This window comes from Xylocopa sonorina, unplaced genomic scaffold (genome assembly GCF_050948175.1).
Source record: "Xylocopa sonorina isolate GNS202 unplaced genomic scaffold, iyXylSono1_principal scaffold0024, whole genome shotgun sequence".
NCBI lineage: Eukaryota > Metazoa > Arthropoda > Insecta > Hymenoptera > Apidae > Xylocopa > Xylocopa sonorina.
The window spans coordinates 2146782-2165590 of record NW_027490095.1 but is presented as its reverse complement, the minus strand read 5'-3'; the positions used below and the strand labels follow the sequence as shown (position 1 = coordinate 2165590).

The window sequence follows — 18809 nt, the reverse complement described above, 5'->3', positions numbered from 1 at the left end:
ACAATGAATAAGAAAGATCTTTGTTTGTGAGTTGCGTGATGGACATTATCGTTAGAAGAATTTGATTACCGGATATAGCATAGTCCAGAGAGGGACATGATACATGCTGCTGCGCTAAGTAGAAATCCACCTCCTGCGATTTTCTTAATCGATGAATCTGATGCAAGCCTTACAGCACGTTTGCGGAAAACACAGGAAGATGATGAGACTGTTATGAAACTTCGGGATTTGGTACTTCAAAACAAGACGAATGATTATGTTCTACGGGGAAATTTTCTGTACAGAGCAAGAAATAAGGCGAGCTTATAAGTGTGGACATTTTCTGTGGTCAAGACTGAGGCTATCCTACGTAAAGATTACTGGATTACAAATCTTCGGCAGCAAGTTGAAAAGGTGGTAAGGAATTGTGTTGAATGCATCTTAGCCGAAAAGATGCAGGGGAAGCAGGAGTGTCATTTAAATCCGATTGAAAACGGGAGTATTCCTTTTGATACGTTTCATATCGATTATCTTAGACCGCTGCCATCAACAAAGAAAACGTATCAGTACATATTTGTAGTGGTAAATGCTTTTACAAAATTTACATGGCTTTATACTACAAAACCTACTACTACAGCTTAAGTTTCGTCACGCCTGAAAAAGCTAGCGACTATTTTTTATAATCCGCGTCGAATAATTTCTGATAAGGGAACGGCTTTCACAGCAAATGGTTTCAAGCAATATTGTCAAGAAGAAAATATAAAACGTGTTTCAACTACAACAGGAATTCCTAGAGCTAGTGGTCAAGTCGAACATCTTAATAGAACATTCATACTGTTGTCAGCAAAATTAGCTGCACCTAGGCCCTGTGAATGATGTAAGTATTTAGAAGTCGATTAACAATGTTTGAAATGAACAATACATCGAAGTATTGGCACGTCACCATTTCATCTTCTCTCTGGGACACATTCACGTCTTAATGTCATCTTGGCATCCGAGACATACTTGAAAAGGAATGGATCGCACGTTTTCAAGATAAACGAGATGAAGTACGACTCAAGCAAGCAAAAATATATGCAGAATCCAACGAGAGAATAGGCGAATATTTAACAAGAATAGACGAAAAGCTAGAGTTTATCGTGAAGGAGATCTAGTAGCAATTAAACATATGCAACAGTGTCCTGGTCTAAAATAGCTCATAAATATTTTGAATCGTATGAAGTTACACAAGTTTTACGCAATCAACGTCTTGTAGTTCGAAAGGTAGAGGAAGGAAAAGGACCCCTGCATACATCTACGTCAGCAGATTCTATGAAATCGTGGATCGAAGAAATCTATGACATTTATCTTAAATCAAAGACGATAGGAATGAAGACATTCTGGACGAATGTTCATACAGGATAGGCATGCCGAGTGAAGGATAACGAAATTATCTTAATTTAAAAGCTAATCAATAATTCAAGTTTTAAATGTTAAGTGCGTGGAATATTCTAGAATGCGAGCGAGAGCGAATGTGCGGAAAAAATGAGATTTCGTGTGTACGCTTTAAAACGATGAAGCAGTTGTTCATTAGCAGTCCATGGAGTAATATCTCAGTTGAAACGAACTATTTAATGATTTACAAAACCTTCTAATTGTCTTTTATTAATGAGTTTCCTACGTTATGCACAGAAGATTGCAGCTTACTAAATTCGATACGGACAAATGAAATGCACAGTCGCATTGCATGGAGCATTAGAGCTCCATTGCTTTGACAAGTAGACACTATAAAACGCCACCCTGTTGCATGGAAGTGTAGAATTCACAACCTTATGAAGTGTAGAAGCAGATGAGCATAATGCTACGCATACACGATTAGACCTTACTTTAAAACGTTGACATGAGATGCGACATCGCATTGCATGGAGCATTAGGACTCTCCTCATTTGACACGTAGACATTATGAAGCTGCTTCCTGTTGCATGGAACTGTAGAATTCACATTCTTATGAAGTGCATTCGCAGATAAGTGTAATCCTATGCATAGAAAGTTTCAGCTTACTTACTCGGAAACATTGATGTGAGATTCGCCACCGCATGTCATGGAGCATTAAGACTCTGTTGTTCCAACAGGCAGACTGTATGAAGGGCCATCTTGTTGCATGAACATGTAGAATTAACATTTTTTTGAAGTGTAGTGGCAGATGAGTATAATGCTATGCATAACAGCTTACTGCCGTTGGATTATTTCACATGTCAACGGAGAAACAAAAATGAATCTTGAGTTAGGAAATAGAATCCAGTATATAAACTGTGAAAGAGTTCTGTCGGTTCGAGTAGGGTTCACGACTGTTTATACCTAGTGGCCTGAAAGGAAAGCACGTGCAGAGTTTGCGTCGTCTATTTCTTTAGGGGGACACTATATTTCCAATGCGGAGTCCCCACAATTATTCAAGTTTTTAAAACGTGAAGACGTACCTTCAAACCTTAAGAATAAAGTTGCAGACTATAAAAAACTTTGGACAGCTTTTCATTTATATTTACCCATAATTCAATAGGTTATGGGCCTAGTTTACGTATTTTAATAGTAGTAACACTTTAGTAGATATTCTTTTCAGTGATAACTTTTCTGTATGTGACTATGTGATTATATGTGTAATATCAGAAGTATAAATAAGTGATTAAATTGTAGAAGAAACATTGTTAGTGAATATAAACCTTTCCTTAAGAAAAAAAAGGAGAAATATGGAAAGTGCAAAAACCAAGAGAAACATTAAACAATTTGATGGTGATTGCTACAGTATGTGGCAATTGAGAATTGGTGCACGGGTGCTGGGTTAAGCTAATTGAATAATTATTGATGAACCCATTCCAGTAAGAATATCTGAAGATTGGAGGAAAGCAGAGAGGATTGCGAAAGGTGTCATTGCTGAATGTTTGGCAGATTCCTTTTTGAGCTTCGCAAATAATCTGAAGACTGCTGCTGAAATTTTGCAGAAATTGGATGGCATATATGAAAGGGAGAGTTTAGCCACGAAATTGGCTGTTAGAAAAAAACTATTAAGCTTAAAACTACAGGGAGAGCAGCCCTTGATCAAATGTTTTACAATACTCAACGATATAATCACGGAACTCTTAGCAGCGTGTGTAAAATTAGAAGAAACGGATAAAGCTTTCCATTTACTGCTAACCCTTCCAACGTGCTATGGCGAGTAATTACGGCGATAGAACGTTTTCCGAATACAACCTAACATTAGCGTTTATAAAAACTCGTTTAATGGTCCACGATGTAAAATTACGAACAGGCTGCTCGACAAGCGAGAATGTATTACATACTCAGAAGATACATACAGATAGAGACAATTTTAATCCAAAAATACATAAAAGACAAACCAATAGAAACGACAAAATGGGATAATTTAAATGGCCAAAGAAACGATAAATATAAAATGCCATTGTGGACGAAAGGGCATAAAATGAAAGAACGTTTTTATTATTAAGAACAGTCGAGCACGCGGGGAAAAAAAAGGTAGTCGCCCAGGCAGCTCAAGAAACAGAAGAATTGGGTATTGAAAAGGCTGGGACATCCTCGTTTGCCTTTATGACGGGGTACAATGAAAATGGGGAAGACCATAAAAAGAAATTAAAGTTTCTGTTGGAATGCGGAGCATCGGATCACATTATCAAACGTGACAATGTTTTTCCGACATTCGAGGAGTTGAGTACACCCTTGAAGATTTTGATGGCAAAAAGGTGCTATCCGTTAGAAGGATGCAAGAAGCAGGAATGGACATCGTATTTGTGATAGATGGAAACGTTGAGGTAATGAAAACTGGTCAGAAAATAATGAAAGGTAAGGGAAAAAATAACTTATCTATTACTGATTTTCAAATGGAAAATGGTGAAACATTGATTAATCACCAGATTCATAGTGCAGTAAATAATGACTATGAACTGTGGCATCAGCGTTTGGGCCACATTGGAAGATCAAAATTCGTAGAATTGAAGAATAAAAATGTGGTCAGTGATGTAAGTCATATTGAAATGATAGTGCCGAATGATAATTTATGTGAGGCTCGCATTAAAGGTAAGCAAGCACGATTATCATTCGAAAAGATAAAGAATATGGAGCATGTAAAGTGACCATTGCTTATTGTTTATTCAGATGTATGTGGTTTTATTATTCCTTCAACTATTAACGGAAAAAATTATTTTCTCCTATTTGTGGACGAATATACACTTTACTGTGTAACATATCTGATTACATATATGAATCAGAAGTATTTTCTGCATTTAAAGATTATGTAAGTAGAAGCGAGGCTCATTTTAATTTAAAAGTTGTTCACTTGTATAGCGATAATGGCAGAGAATATCTGTCAAACGAGATGAAAGATTATTGTGTAGAAAAAGGTACTAGTTACCATCTAACAGTTCGGCGAACCTCCCAATTGGTGTTTCTGAGAGAATGGTCAGAACTATAACAGAAAAGGCACGCACGATTATAAGTGTTACCAATTTGAATAAAGTGTTTTGAGGGGGAAGCAGCTTTAACTGCAACGTATTTAATAAACTTGAGCCCAACAAAAGCTTTAAAACAAAGTAAAACGCCATTTGAAATGTGGCTTGATAAAAAGCCAAAAGTAAAGTATTTACGAATTTTCGGTTCCACAGCTTATGTTAATAATAAAATCCGAGAAACCATGTTTGATGAAAAATCTTGGAAGGGCAACAGAAATCATGACCAAAAGATAATATTATGCCTAATGATTGTAAATTCTACTGTTCCATGCGACGGGATGACGCTGCACAGAGTCTGCTTGTCAAAACAGAAGAGGTCTAATACTCTGTGCAATTGAAAGACGCATTTCATTGCAAATTTTCAAACTAAGTAAGCTAAAACTTCTAAGCAAAGCATTATGCTTATCTGCTTCTACATTTTCAAAGATTGTGAATTATACATTTCCATGGAAGGGAATAGTGCTTCATAGTGTCTGCGTGTCAAAGCAGTAGAGTTCTAAAGCACCATACAGTGCGATAGCGCATCCCATTTAAACGTTTCAAAGTAAGTAAGCTGCAATCTTCTATGCATGGCATTATTCTAAACTGCGTCTACATTTGTAAAGAATGTGAAATCTACAGTTCCATGAAACGGGATGGCGCTTCACAGTGTCTGCGTGTCAAAACAGTATAGTTCTATTGCTCCATTCAATGCTATGACGCATCTCATTTCAACGTTTCAAGGTGAGCTTAATCTTCTATGCATTGAATTATGCTTGCCTGTTCCTACTCCTCCCTAGAATATGAACAATATAAATACATGCAAAAGGATGACGCTTCATAGTGACTGGATGTTAAAGCAATAGAATTCTAATGCTCCATGAAATGCGATGGCGCACTCATTTCAACGCTTCAAATTAAATAAACTGCAATCTTCAGTTAATAGCATTATGCATATCGACATCTATACTTCCTATGAATGTGAATTCTACAGTTCCCTGCAACGGGATGGCGCTTCACAGTTTCTGCGTGTGTATACTGTAGTGTTTTATTGCTTCACACAATGCAATGCCGCATATCATTGCAACGTTCCAAATTAAGTATGCTGAAATATGCTAAGCATAGCACTGTGCATATCTACTTCTACATTTCCGTCGAAAGTGAATGCTACATCTCGTAGTGCCTGCATGTGAATGGAATAGAGTTCTAATGCTCCATGCAATGCAATTGTGCATGTCATTTCATGATTTCAAATTAAGTAAACTGTAATTCTCCATGCATAGCATTATGCTTATATACTTCTATAGTTCAAAAGAATGTGAATTCTACAGTTCCATGCAACAAGAAGGTAGATCAGAGTGTCTGCGTGCCGAAGCAGAAGAGTTTACTACTCCACGCAATGCAATAGCACTTCTCATTTCAACATTTCAAAGTAAGTGAGCTATAATCTTCTGTGCATAGCATTATGCTTATCTGCATCTACACTTCAAAAGAATATGAATTCTACAAAGATATGCATCGGGACGGCGTTTCATAGTGTCTACGTGTAAAAGTAATAGAGTTCTAATGCTGCATGCGGTGCGGTGGTGTATTTCATTTCAACGTTCGGAAGCAATAATGTTGTAATGTTCTATGTATCGCATTATCCTTACCTACTTCTACGCTTCAAAAGATTGTGAATTCCACTGTTTCTTGCATCGTGATGGGTTTTCATATTGTCTGCTTGTCAAAGCCGTAGTGATCTCATGCTTCACGCGATGCGATGGCTCATCCAATTTCTACTTTTAGCACATTGACGCCTGCGTGCATCACAGGTGTGTCACACGTGTGTGTTCCGTGAGGCGGTGTGCATCATCGGTGGGTCACTCGCGTCTGATTTTTGGGGCGGCTTGCATCACTGGTTGGTCACACGCGTCTATTTTGTGATCCGGTGTGCATCACGTTGGGTCGCACTTGTATTTCAGAAAGTAGTTTCCAACATTATAAGCAGACATTCAATCTTTAAAATATAACAATTCAATATTGTAAACTTAACATAATTATTTAATTTTTTTATGTAATTTTTCAAACCATGTTGGATGGAGTTCCGGTTGACCCTTACATTGGTTGCAATAGGTTTTTGCTTTTGTCGCCTTATTCGCGGCATACTGCCCACGATTTATTCTAGATATATGTTTAAAACATTCTTTACATCACTGTCTCGTTTTTATCGCGCGTTCTTGAAACGACAGCAGAAAATGTTTAATATTTTCATACCTTTGGTAATTCATTTTCTATGTATACAATAGGAATTAACGAGAGAAGTCGCGCAAACTAATTCGATAACTATTTTTCTATACCACTTTACTGTTCTGCGTAATCAACTGTGATAAGAAGACATCTGGTCGGATGGTCAAATTCCTTCTTAGCATTGTTATAAAGGAACACTGTGTCCGGCTTTAACTTATTATTTCTACACTGGACAATAACACATTTGCGGTTTTCAGAAGTGGCTAGCATGCATACCGGCCTCTTATCCGTCCATTTTAAGAATTTAAATCCGTTCCCATTTTGAAAATACATAAAGCCACCCCGTTGCTGTTTCCATTTGGCCTGCAACGGGAGAAATTTTTTATTAATTTTTACTGTACCACAAATAAATGTTCCTTCTTGCAAAAGTTTTTTGGCAATGGGACACTATTATCAAAATTATCTGCGTATAATACGCGGCGTCCAAATGATAATTCAACCTTCAAGGTCATAACTACAGCATGCACATGTGCTCTAACTATTCTGGTTGCATTTTTCCGGCGTAAATAAGAATGTTGTTGATGTATCCATCCGGAAGGTACAGTTTACAATGTCTTATACCATATTTATGCCCCTTCCTGGGATATATTGGCAAAAACTAAGACGTCCTCGCCACGAAACCATGGTTTCGTCGATTGCAATATTTTTACAGAGCTTAACAGTAATTTTGAAAGTGTGGCAAATTTCGTTAACAATAATTCTGAGTTTATACAAACGGTCCAGTGATTGCCGTGAAAATGTTGGTGAAATGAAAATATCTAAGTATCAATATAAACCTATCGATATATATCCTTTTGAGACCAATATAATTCTTTTTTAGTTTCTCGATTTTTTTATTTTCTCCTACGATATCGCCATATTTCGTTGTACCAAGGTACAACGTCAAGGCCCTTACAGTATGGTATATAATCTGTTGTCTGAAATTTCTAGGATTTCCTCTTAATGAATGCAATGTTTCCACAGATTTTCCTTTCCCTTCTCTTTAGTTACGTTGTTGTTACTTTATGCTCTCTACCCTCCACATTTCCTCACTGCACCATCCCGAAAACGACGTTATACGATTACTTCAGGACAGCGCCCCGGTCTCGCCACCCCGAGATCGAGTGTTCTCTCTTGCATCCGTTGATTTATATATGTCATATATTGGAGAATGTTCCCTCTTATCGTTTGTATTTTCCGAATTATGTTTTAGTTAGATGTATATTAGATACGCATAGATATATCGGATTTCCGTAGCATTTTTTAGTAAAGTTTTATTCTTTTCAGTCTGTTCGTTTTCATTTCACCAAAGGCGCTCCTGTATTCGATGCGGACCCGCTCCGATTGAACCCGCTGATAATTACATTACATTACGTAAATAAACGGAGAGTTCAATCGGAGCGGATCTCAATCACTCCGTTACTGCGGAAGGCTTACTGCATAGCCTTATCCCTGGGAAAGTTGCGGAGGTTGCTTCTGAAACGAGATGGAAGTGTGATTATGTTTAATTTAGTTCGGTTACGCTAGGTTAGGTTAGGTTGGGTTATATTTGGGAATGTTTACATGTAGCTCAGTTATGTTAGATTAGATTTAAGAAAGCGTTGGTTTGATTGGTTTATGTTTAAAAGGGGTAAAGTTAGATTGTGCTAGGTTGGGTTAGATTTGAGTGAAGGCAGGTTAAGTCCGATTAGGTGTAACTGAGGTTAGCTTGGTTCAAATTAAGTTTAGATTATGTTAGATTAAGTTATGCCAAGTAAGAGAGGGATTATCGATAATTGGTAATGTCATCCGTCGATCGTTCTTGAATTACCGACTATTGGTAATACCGGCCGTTATAATATCATGAGTTATCGACCTCATGCATCACCTACTGTCCATATATCGTGAGTTTTCGACCGCAGGAAACTCCAGTCGTTGATAAGTCTTGAGTTACCTACTATTGGTTACACCACTCGTGTGTGATATCATACATTATCGGTTGCTGGTAATTCCAGTCGTAGATTATTCATGGATTATTAACAACAAGTAACACCAGCCAGAATCACAAAATTATAGTAGGAAGCTGGAAATAATGGGTGATGCAATGTACACTTTTATTTTGCAAAGACAGTAAATCTGTTACTAATCAGTCTTTATTCTATGAGACAATATTGGAAAACTGAAGGAATGTCTAATTTTACCCATTATGCGTGTAATCCCGGTGTGAATAATTAACTAAAGGTTTACAATTAATACATGAATGTATAATTTATATTTTAGTAAACAAATCAATTTATTTTACAGAATATAAATATTATTGATAAGTTAACTTGTTGCCTGATTCCTTCCTAGAACATATAGATTTTAATAATTATATATGACAATTGAAAAGAACGAACAAATTATACAGATAAATCAGAGGAAAAGATCATGCAAATATTAATTGTCATTCAAACTAATTTGAACAGCGAGTTTGTTAACAAAAGTGTAAGCTCAAATACTGTATTGTTCATTATGTTAAAAGAAAATATATTAGTCCTCGTACATTACAGCTTCTCATAGATCAGTCTGATTAATCGCCCAAGCAACCATAATTCAAGAGTTAATTATCATCACTTTTGCAAAATTCACAATATGTAAATTTCGTATATTTTAAAGGTGACAAAGTTGGTACACGGTTTTTGGATCTTAAAAATAGTAAAGGGTGTGGCAGCGAGGGGAGAACCTAGTCAACCACTAGGTACAACATTAGCAATGGATTCCCAAAATTTTCTCGCAATGCTTTCTCATAAAAAAGAATATATTTTCTACGTTTCAATTAATTAGAAATGCAAAATAATTTTACTAATAACATAATATTATATATCTTTCGGAGAATTAAAACTTGCATGGACAAAGCTGTAATGGAAAAGTTGAAAATTAGCGGTGATCTACGAAAAGCAATGAAATTAGAGAAATTAGTGGTCAATTTAAAGTCGAAACTTACTTTGAAAAATTAAATACCGACTTCTTAAAAAGAACCGACATATTAACTAATTAAGGAAAAATTATTCCTACTTTTAAAAATTTTGTTACTTTTTGTAAAATTTGATATGATAATATAAAATATTTAAAATAATAGAAAAAACTAAAGTGATATATATATTATTATATATTTTTGTAATACATTTCGTAACGCTAAATGATAAAAATTAAATAAATACGTTTGAAAACGTTTATTTATGTAGATTGAACTTTACTCATACATTTATAATAAAATGAACATAGTTATTCATATCTAATATTTTCTTTGGAAACAATGAGAAAAGATATAAAGTACATTGTTATTATAGTTCTAGCTGCTTCATAAGTTCCGAAAATGATAAAATGGACGCTAGCAAAAAGTCTAATGTTCCATAATTATTTTATAGTTGAAAGATTATCAAGCTTTATGCCTGGATGGATCCTCATATATAAGTATAACTGCCAAAATGAAATGAAATCGCAAAGTGATATTTACAAATCTGCGTGCTGCAATTTTGACGTATTTAAATTTCTGATAAAAGCATATAAATGTTTATAATCTAATTATCAATTACAAATGGAATTCTACAATTTATCCATGCAATAGCCAATAGATATACAGTATCTTTAATCTTGATGGATTTCGTATGTACGTGCGCGTGTGTGTATGGTAGCAGTTGCAGAAAAACTACATAATAGATTTCATAGTTTCGATTCTAGTAAATCGAGGAAAATGACATAAAGTTTTCTGTAGAATATCAAGGGGATGTTAAGTTGCTATTGCACTGCATACAGCATTTTTTTCCAATGTGTCGACTCCAAATTTATTTGAATTGTTCTCGTTCAGAAAATTAAAACTGAATGACATATCCCTTAACATAGCACGCCTGTAACCACGATACCCAACAGATCCAAGGTTCCTTTATCTGAGATTAAGGCCTGCTTTCTCCGTTTCCAATCTTCTTTACGTTGGGTTACATTCTTAAGACTCTTTGTAAGTTACAACGAACAGAAACGGTACATGGATTATAAAAGTGTAATAGTTTCATTTATATAATGTTGAACATCTTAAATCCGTTTACGTTACTTTGCTTGTTGTATATGTTTATCGCCTGGCGCTGAACCAACTACTACTGCCATCATCCCATTCTAAAATTTGGAAAATCCGCCAGATCTAGTGAAACCTTGCTTAAATTGCAAATGTGTTTTTACTGTATCCAGCAGAAATGAAATTACATTGACAGAAGTACCAGCTAGTTCTCCACGCCTATTTGAATCAACATTAAATCACCTTGTTAAACAATAGTATATTAAATGCGACTTGGACTTTTAAATTTGAATTTATAAACATCTAACAAATAAATATGTTTCTCGTACTATTCACTTACTATTCTGCCACGTAATTCTTTCTATCCGTTGTCATTGGCGTGCCAACCGCTGGCTGTTTGAGATATTGTAGTGCACGTGGCAGACTTGTTTCTTATCATCGTCAAGGAGATGGATTTTCACCCCTCCCCCTTTTTGAATTTTGTTAATTATTGCCTGGAATTTTTGCCGTTTCTGTATCTCTGTGACCGCATTGTGGATTCAACATATGTACGATCTTTTTGGTCTTCATCTCTTTTTACATGTAACATTATATATGTAATGCACGTTTGTTATGTAATGCTCAGATTTATAATCCTCAGATTCTCTTATTCTTTGGTAAAGCAACTTATTCGATTAATATATATCTATTAGGCATAGATATAAATAATAGGAAAATGTTATTAAAACGGTATTAAATATGTTGTAATTATATATTTAAGGTCTGAAGGTGTAGATGCAATTAGTGTCCGATGTTTTACATGATCCAATTGACGTATCGAACGAGGTTATGAAATATGAGAATATTTTATTATCCCTCGACCCCTTCCCATGTTAAATGAATGATTAGTTCTGCAAGATAAGAAACCTGAATTAGTGAGATCTCTGCGAACATAAGTAATTTGTAAGTAATACATTTTTTCTCTTTGAATATATAAATTCCTGTTTTATATCCATTTCGGTCCAATTCTGTTATAGCTTCTGAGCAGAAGTAATATTGATTATACCTGGTATTTGCAATAGTTCTTTATTCAACAGATTTTATGGACGTAGAAGCATCATTTGTGAGATATATCGATCTACTTTGCAGTTCTATCAGTTTCTTTTTCTGCTCACTACTTTCTATTCTCAGGTCCATATACTTATCGTTTATCACCATCATATATGTTACATAAGATTATAATAACTTTTTTGTCCTTAAATTTTGCGGATACTTCAATTAAATTTCCTTTGATTAAAAAAAACGAAAACTAAAGAAGAGTGACACGTACCATTTCTTCGAAATGTTGTATCGTAATTTGCATCTGACTGTTTTCAAAGGCACGCACTTTAGTTAACATTTCCAGTGATTCGGTCTGCGGAGTAAAGAAATATTCTACTTTCGATATTGTCAGCTCTTGTAATTCTAAAGCAAATATATTTATCTGCTGACAACGCGAACACTGTTTATGGCTAAATTAGAGAAAAACAAATACATTATAAGGAATATATTAAACATCGTAATATTAAATCTAACTTTGTTCATCGTTGCCTTGTTGGACACATCCATAACAATATGCAGCGTGGGATAATAATAATTAGCACCTCAGATATCCTTGAAGCTATAAGTTTCATAGAAATTTTTGTTGATATAAAATTGCACAGAACAAAGCGCCCATCCGTTGATGAAAATAGTTTACTTGTAAATGGAGATATGTTGGACATTTGATGGTTACCTTCATTTTTTAAAATGAATTGATATGTTCATTCTTCCGTAATACGATAGAGCATTTTAAAATGAGTTCAACGACCTGTAACATAAAGCCATTGAAGGTTACAAAAAATAAAGAAGACGATAATACTTACAGTTTTGATAGTAAATTAAAAATACGTATTGTAAACAGTGGTGGAAGCAAGTGAATAAACACTGTTCGATGGGCATTTTAATAGTTTGCAGGATAAGTTAAACATGATAATATTAGTATTGAAAAATCGATTTGAGTACGTTTGGTTAGGTTGTTCGTTTGTCGTCCATTTTATAAGTACTGAGCTGCGGATTCCCCAGGACAGCTCACAAAATTGTTGAAATATGGGGGATTGTCATTGTGAACTTAAATCAAGAGGTAATTAAATTGCATTATATTGTAAACAAATCTTAATGTTTCATTTTAAATAGTAAGATTAAATACTCTTTACCAAACTACAAGAATGGATACATACCTCCCTGTTATTATTATTTCATAAAGAATTCTAATTGCAATTATATAGTTCACTACGATACAAAATATTTCTTAGGAAATTCTAAATATTAAATTAGAGAACGAAGCAAAACATTTTCAATAATTACGAATATGAAAAATACTTGAACATTCCGAAAGAAAGATGTTCTAAACAGAAGTTAGATAAATCAAACATTCAATTTCAATTCCAGAATTCATCTATAAGGGTTAAAATATTCTGAAAACATTAATTACAGTCTTTAAAGCAAGTAGTTGGACAGTATTTCAATTTTTAAGAAAATTGATGAAAGTCAACCATTTTGAAGTGGTCTGAATCTTTGCCGTTTGAGCAATATGTTACTAACAAAAAACTGCATAAATTTCAGGCTTATAAACATATAGATTAAATCTTATGCAGACACGTTTATATCCGAGTTACTAAATAATAAACGACACTAAGTAATCATTTTAAAACTTAAACGATTACACCTCGCATACTTTTAAAAATATTGCAAACGTGAAAAGTAAGTGGTTTATCAAAAACTCTTCTAAAAGAACGGACGAAGCCAATAGAAATCTTTATTGAAGTAAGCAGGTTCTAAAGTTCTAAGTAATGCGATGGCCCTTATCTGCCTACGTTTCATAGCAAGTAAGTTCTGAAGTTCTATAAAATCCGATGGAGCTCCTCACTATCAACGTTTCAAAGGAAGTTCTCAAACTCTCAGTTCTACGTTTAGATCTATGTGTGTTCTATATATCTATGTAAAGTGATGGTCCCTATCAGTTGTGACGGAAACCTATCTACAGTAAGTCAGGGAAGCTCGAAGGGGTTAATTATTCAAATGCTTTAAGGTGTAAAACGTACCTTAATCTAAAGCGATCTATCGCTACAGTGTATCCACTTACGTACAACATTTCGCGGGCTCGCAAACGCAAAAATAATCACCGAAACGGGGAGGTATTTCGAAACTGCGAAACTATAGTTTCTTGGGCGCCTGCTGCTCAGAAAGCACCAAAGAAATAGACTACACGACCCCGGGAAACTTGGGGCGGAACAATGCTCGAAACTTCGAAATGCTACTCCTCTCGACTACGCCTAGCCGAGTACACACACTCGGGTCGCGGGATACTAAAGTCACGGCTTCTTTATTTATGGCCTCGTGGCCTGCGAATGATCGAGGATCACCACCCGCTTCACGATATAAGATATAATATACAGTATGCGATACATGAAATGCGGCATGAAAATGGGACGCTTTAGTGAATGAGCTCTCACGTTCTCTTCTTCAGTTTCCTTGAATTCGCTGGTGGTCCTCGGGTCTCCTGAATCCTCCTCGGGGCTCCTTGATGGGACGGGCTGTACGCTTCGGTATTGTTCGGGGCCATCGATCAGTGGATTTGACTTCTCTTTAGGCAATTAAGGGGGGGTTGAGGTTCTCCTCGCATCCCAAAGCATTATAAAGCATAGAAGCAGATAAGTATAATGCCATGCATAATTGCTTACAGCTTATTTAATTTGAATCGTTGAAATGAGATCTGCAATCGCATGGTGTAATGCTTTAGGTATCTTTAGGTTGCTTTGAGACACAGACAATATGAAACCCCATTCCGCTGGAAGAAACAGCAGAATTCACAATCGGTTGCTGTGTAGGAGCACACAAGTATAATAACATAGTAGAAGAGAATAGAAGATAACATGTTACATACTTTACCACCTTCGGAATACCACCAAGGAAATACGTTTATTTGACACGTAGAAACTATGAAGCGCGATCCCGCTTTATGGATCCCTTCTATTGACATTCATTAAAAGTGTAGAAGCATATAAGCATATTGCTATGCATAGAAGAATACAACTTCCTTACTTTGGAACGTTGGAGTTATGAAGCATTAGAACTCTATTACTTCGATACGTAGACATTTAGAAACGCTATCTCTTATCAAGGAAGTGTGGGATCTACATTACTTTGAAGTGTAGGTGGAGATAAACATAACGCGTTGCATTGAATATTACAACCTATCATGAAACATTGAAATGAGATGCGACATCGCGTTGAATGAAGCAATAGAACTCTATTGCTTAGGCAAGTAGACATCTAAAAGCGCTATCCCTCTGCAAGGGGGTGTAGTGTTCACATTCTTTTTAAGGGTAGAAGCAGATAAGCATAATGCGATGCATAGAGCTTTACAACTTACGTACTTACTTTGAACTGTTGATATGAAATGGGATATCACGTTTTATGAAGCATTAGTACTGTATCGCATCGATTTGTAAACATCTAGATACGATATTCCGTAGAAAGGAAGTGTAGGATTTACATTCTTTTAGAGTGTAGTGTGACGTCAGGCGTAGCGCCTGCCACCCATCAGCCTCTTTGCCGCCTCCAGCATCAATTCGCACACGCAGGCAACCTGCCGTACATGCCTGCAAATCGAGCAACCAGCAGCGTTCGCGTGCGTGCTAGTGCACGCGCTCACTCGCACCTACGAGCACCTCTGTCTCACTCACGCCAATAGGCATCGCTGTATCGCTTATACCAACGAGCAACTCTGTCTCACTCGCACTTTAACGCATCGCCTTCTCGTTTCCATCTACGAGTTCCCATCCCCGCCTCGCTCGCACCGATGACTCCGTCCAGAAGGAAGAAGCCGTAGCCCGTCACCAGAATGGGGACTGTTCCCCATTTCAAGGAACCTCGAGACCAAGGCAGTCGAGGCACCGCCTGCTAACAGCTGGCCAGGCCCGGCGCCGGCGCAAAATCTGTTCCACCGGGTAGTCTGACCGAGCTTGCGGCGGGCTAGGCGCACATACAGTCGAGAATGGATTGGTTGCGGCTCGATACCGTACGTGTACCGTCCGCAGCCGGGCGGGCGACCGAGGGTCTGCCGCGTGCGCATGATTGCGATGCTATAGGCGCTCACTCGGGCCGTAGACCGACGCGCAACGGGTCGCGACGTTCTACTAGGGGAGAAATATACGACTATATCACCGGAACGTTCGGCGACGACGGCGTGCCGCTCACTGTGGAACCGCGAGGGTGCCACCGGGGCATCGCGCGCCATCGAGAGCCAGTATCGTCGTCGATGTATCTTTCCATTTGATCATTTGGGTTTCTCAGGTTTACCCCTGAACGGTTTCACGTACTCTTGAACTCTCTCTTCAAAGTTTTTTTCAACTTTCCCTCACGGTACTTGTTCGCTATCGGTCTCGTGGTCGTATTTAGTCTTAGATGGAGTTTACCACCCACTTAGGGCTGCACTCTCAAGCCACCCGACTCTAAGGAGAGATCCTTCCGAAACGCATACCGGTCGTTACGGGCCTGGCACCCTCTGTGGATAAATGGCCCCATCCAAGATGGACTTGGACGCGGTTCGTTGTCTCGGGATAAACGGATCCTCCTGAACACTACATTTCCCAGCGGCGGAACCGCGGGATTCAGTGCTGGGCTCATTCCTGTTCGCTTGCAGCTACTAAGGAAATCCTGGTCAGTTTCTTTTCCTCCGCTTAGTAATATGCTTAAATTCAGTGGATAATCTCACCTAATCTGAGGTCGTCTCTACGTGACGAACGAAATTCATTCGTGCCATCGAACTCGCTTGCGGAGAGAAGGTAAGGAGATTCGTATGTATAATATGTACAAGATGAGGAGAGAGCATCGGCGAACGGGGACGGTAGACGATGAAAAGAACTTTCGTCCATCTCCGACACAGCGATCCTTTGATTTACCGCTCGAGAAACCGGCAAGAAGAACTACACGCACCTCTTCGTTGTTGTTCTCGTCGAAGCGTTTTATACACCTCGCCAATGTCTTTCGTGTGTCGATATTTCTTTTATATAAGATTCGTGCAAAATATATAAAAAAAATACGAGACTCTCGCTAGACGACCAAGCTACCGGCGTTTCTTTAACATCCGTCCTCTTTATCGTCGTAGCTGCGAACGATCAACACCGTTTATACTCTCCAGCGGTTCCACCTTCCGCGCGTTACACGCAGAGATCGAAACGGAGCGGCTCCTTTTCCCCCGATTTTATTACCCTGATCCTTCAGAACGAAGGACACGCCGAGTTGGAGCGCCCTCACGAATAACGTTACGACATTACAGCGCATTGACGGCCTATGTCCGAGTAACGTTTCGCGTGAGAGATCTTTTTTTTCCCTCGCGGAACATGTTATACACACGCGGAGAGAACAGAGATAACGGGTTATTCTGATCGAACACCCTGGAGCTGTACGAGGAGAACTTCGAACGATCGGATGCGCATCATCATCTCTCGCGTTACGACGATGTCGCTCTCTCTCTTATATATCTCTTCTCTCTCGACCGAGAATTCTTCCGCGCTCTTGCGGCATGAAAAAAAATACATTTTAAACGACGTCGAGCGCGCGGCATGTTCGTATCGTGCGCAAAAGGCAGGTGAAGGCGATGCGTGTGGCGGGTGTACGAATTCGGAACACGGAACAAAATCGGCGATCGAAACACGAAGCGGTTCCCCGTGGGCGTCCGCCTGTTTAACGGACGACTCACGACGCCACGAAGAACTCACGCGAGTTCCTGATTGACACACCGTCGAGTTCCATGAACACGTTTACGCACCCCGCACGCGCACACACGTTGCCAATCGCAGATTGCCTCGGCACGGTCGCGGACGACTCAGACGAACGTCCAAAGATCGCTCGTACGTCGTGTATCGCTTCTCTTCCTCCCTTTCTCGGTGCCGCCCGAACTAAGAAACGTTCGTAATTTAATTCGAGAATGAACGACGGCGAGCAGATTCGAGTACCGTAGGGAAAAAAGATTCGACGAAACGCAACGCAAGCAGTATTTTGGTTACGGGAACGATCCTCAGCTAGGCGTGGTCCAGGATTTGTATCCGTGGACCGCAATGTGCGTTCGAAATGTCGATGTTCATGTGTCCTGCAGTTCACACGTTGACTCGCAATTAGCTGCGTTCTTCATCGACCCACGAGCCAAGTGATCCACCGTTCAGGGTAATCGTATATGTCTATTTTATTGATCTTTAAGTCTCTTGGTATTAAAGTTTGAACAAGTCGATATCCAATCGTCTCCGGTGAACGAGACGCGGGCGTCGCCGAACCGTGGCGGCTTTCACCTCTCGACAGAGTTCGAGGCGACACGATATATCGGTCCTACGGATGAAACGCATACGCCGATGGTTGGCGCGCAGGGTCTCCCTCAAAGTTACGAAAAATGCACACGCACGTCCAGGTATGAAGAAATAAAATCATTCAAAAATTCGTTAGGACTCCTCCGCGTACCAGCAGTCTCGAGGCGGTCTTTTTCCTCCCGACAACGCGACGCGAGCATAAACTGTTCGAGTTCGCAACGGCGAGATTGCAGACTCTCGACAACGAGGACAACGGGCAACGCGGAATCGTCCCTTCTGGAACGAACGCGCGCGTCGAACTAAGAAGAAAAAAAACCAAACACCCAGCGGCGTATTGCTTTCGAGATCGGCAGGACGCTCTCATTCGAGTGAACATAATAATGTTATCATCGATGGGACACTCGTCGCCTTCATGCACAATCTCGAGGCGGTCTATAAAAGCTTTCCCCGGCAACACGAAGCGAGTATAAAATTATTCAATCTCGCAACGGCAGGTTTTGCTCAGACTCTCGACAACGAGGCTTGGGGCGAGCGACGAATCGTCCCCTCCGAACGAATGACGACGACGACGGTCTCTTCAAAATTCCAATACCATCCAGTCGTGTCGATTCCAACAAGGCTCAGGTAAACGAAAAAAAATTCGTACATTCGTTAGGACACTCTACCGTTCGCCCAACACAGCCTCGAGCAGTC

General features: G+C 38.6%; 1 non-coding gene across 1 annotated transcript; it reads right to left on the bottom strand.

The window, feature by feature from the left end:
• Positions 1-17827: 17827 nt before the first annotated feature.
• On the bottom strand, positions 17828-17982 carry LOC143432093 (5.8S ribosomal RNA). The gene has a single exon (XR_013102897.1). It is a non-coding gene; the product is annotated as a 5.8S ribosomal RNA (ribosomal RNA).
• Between the last annotated feature and the right edge of the window lie 827 nt (positions 17983-18809).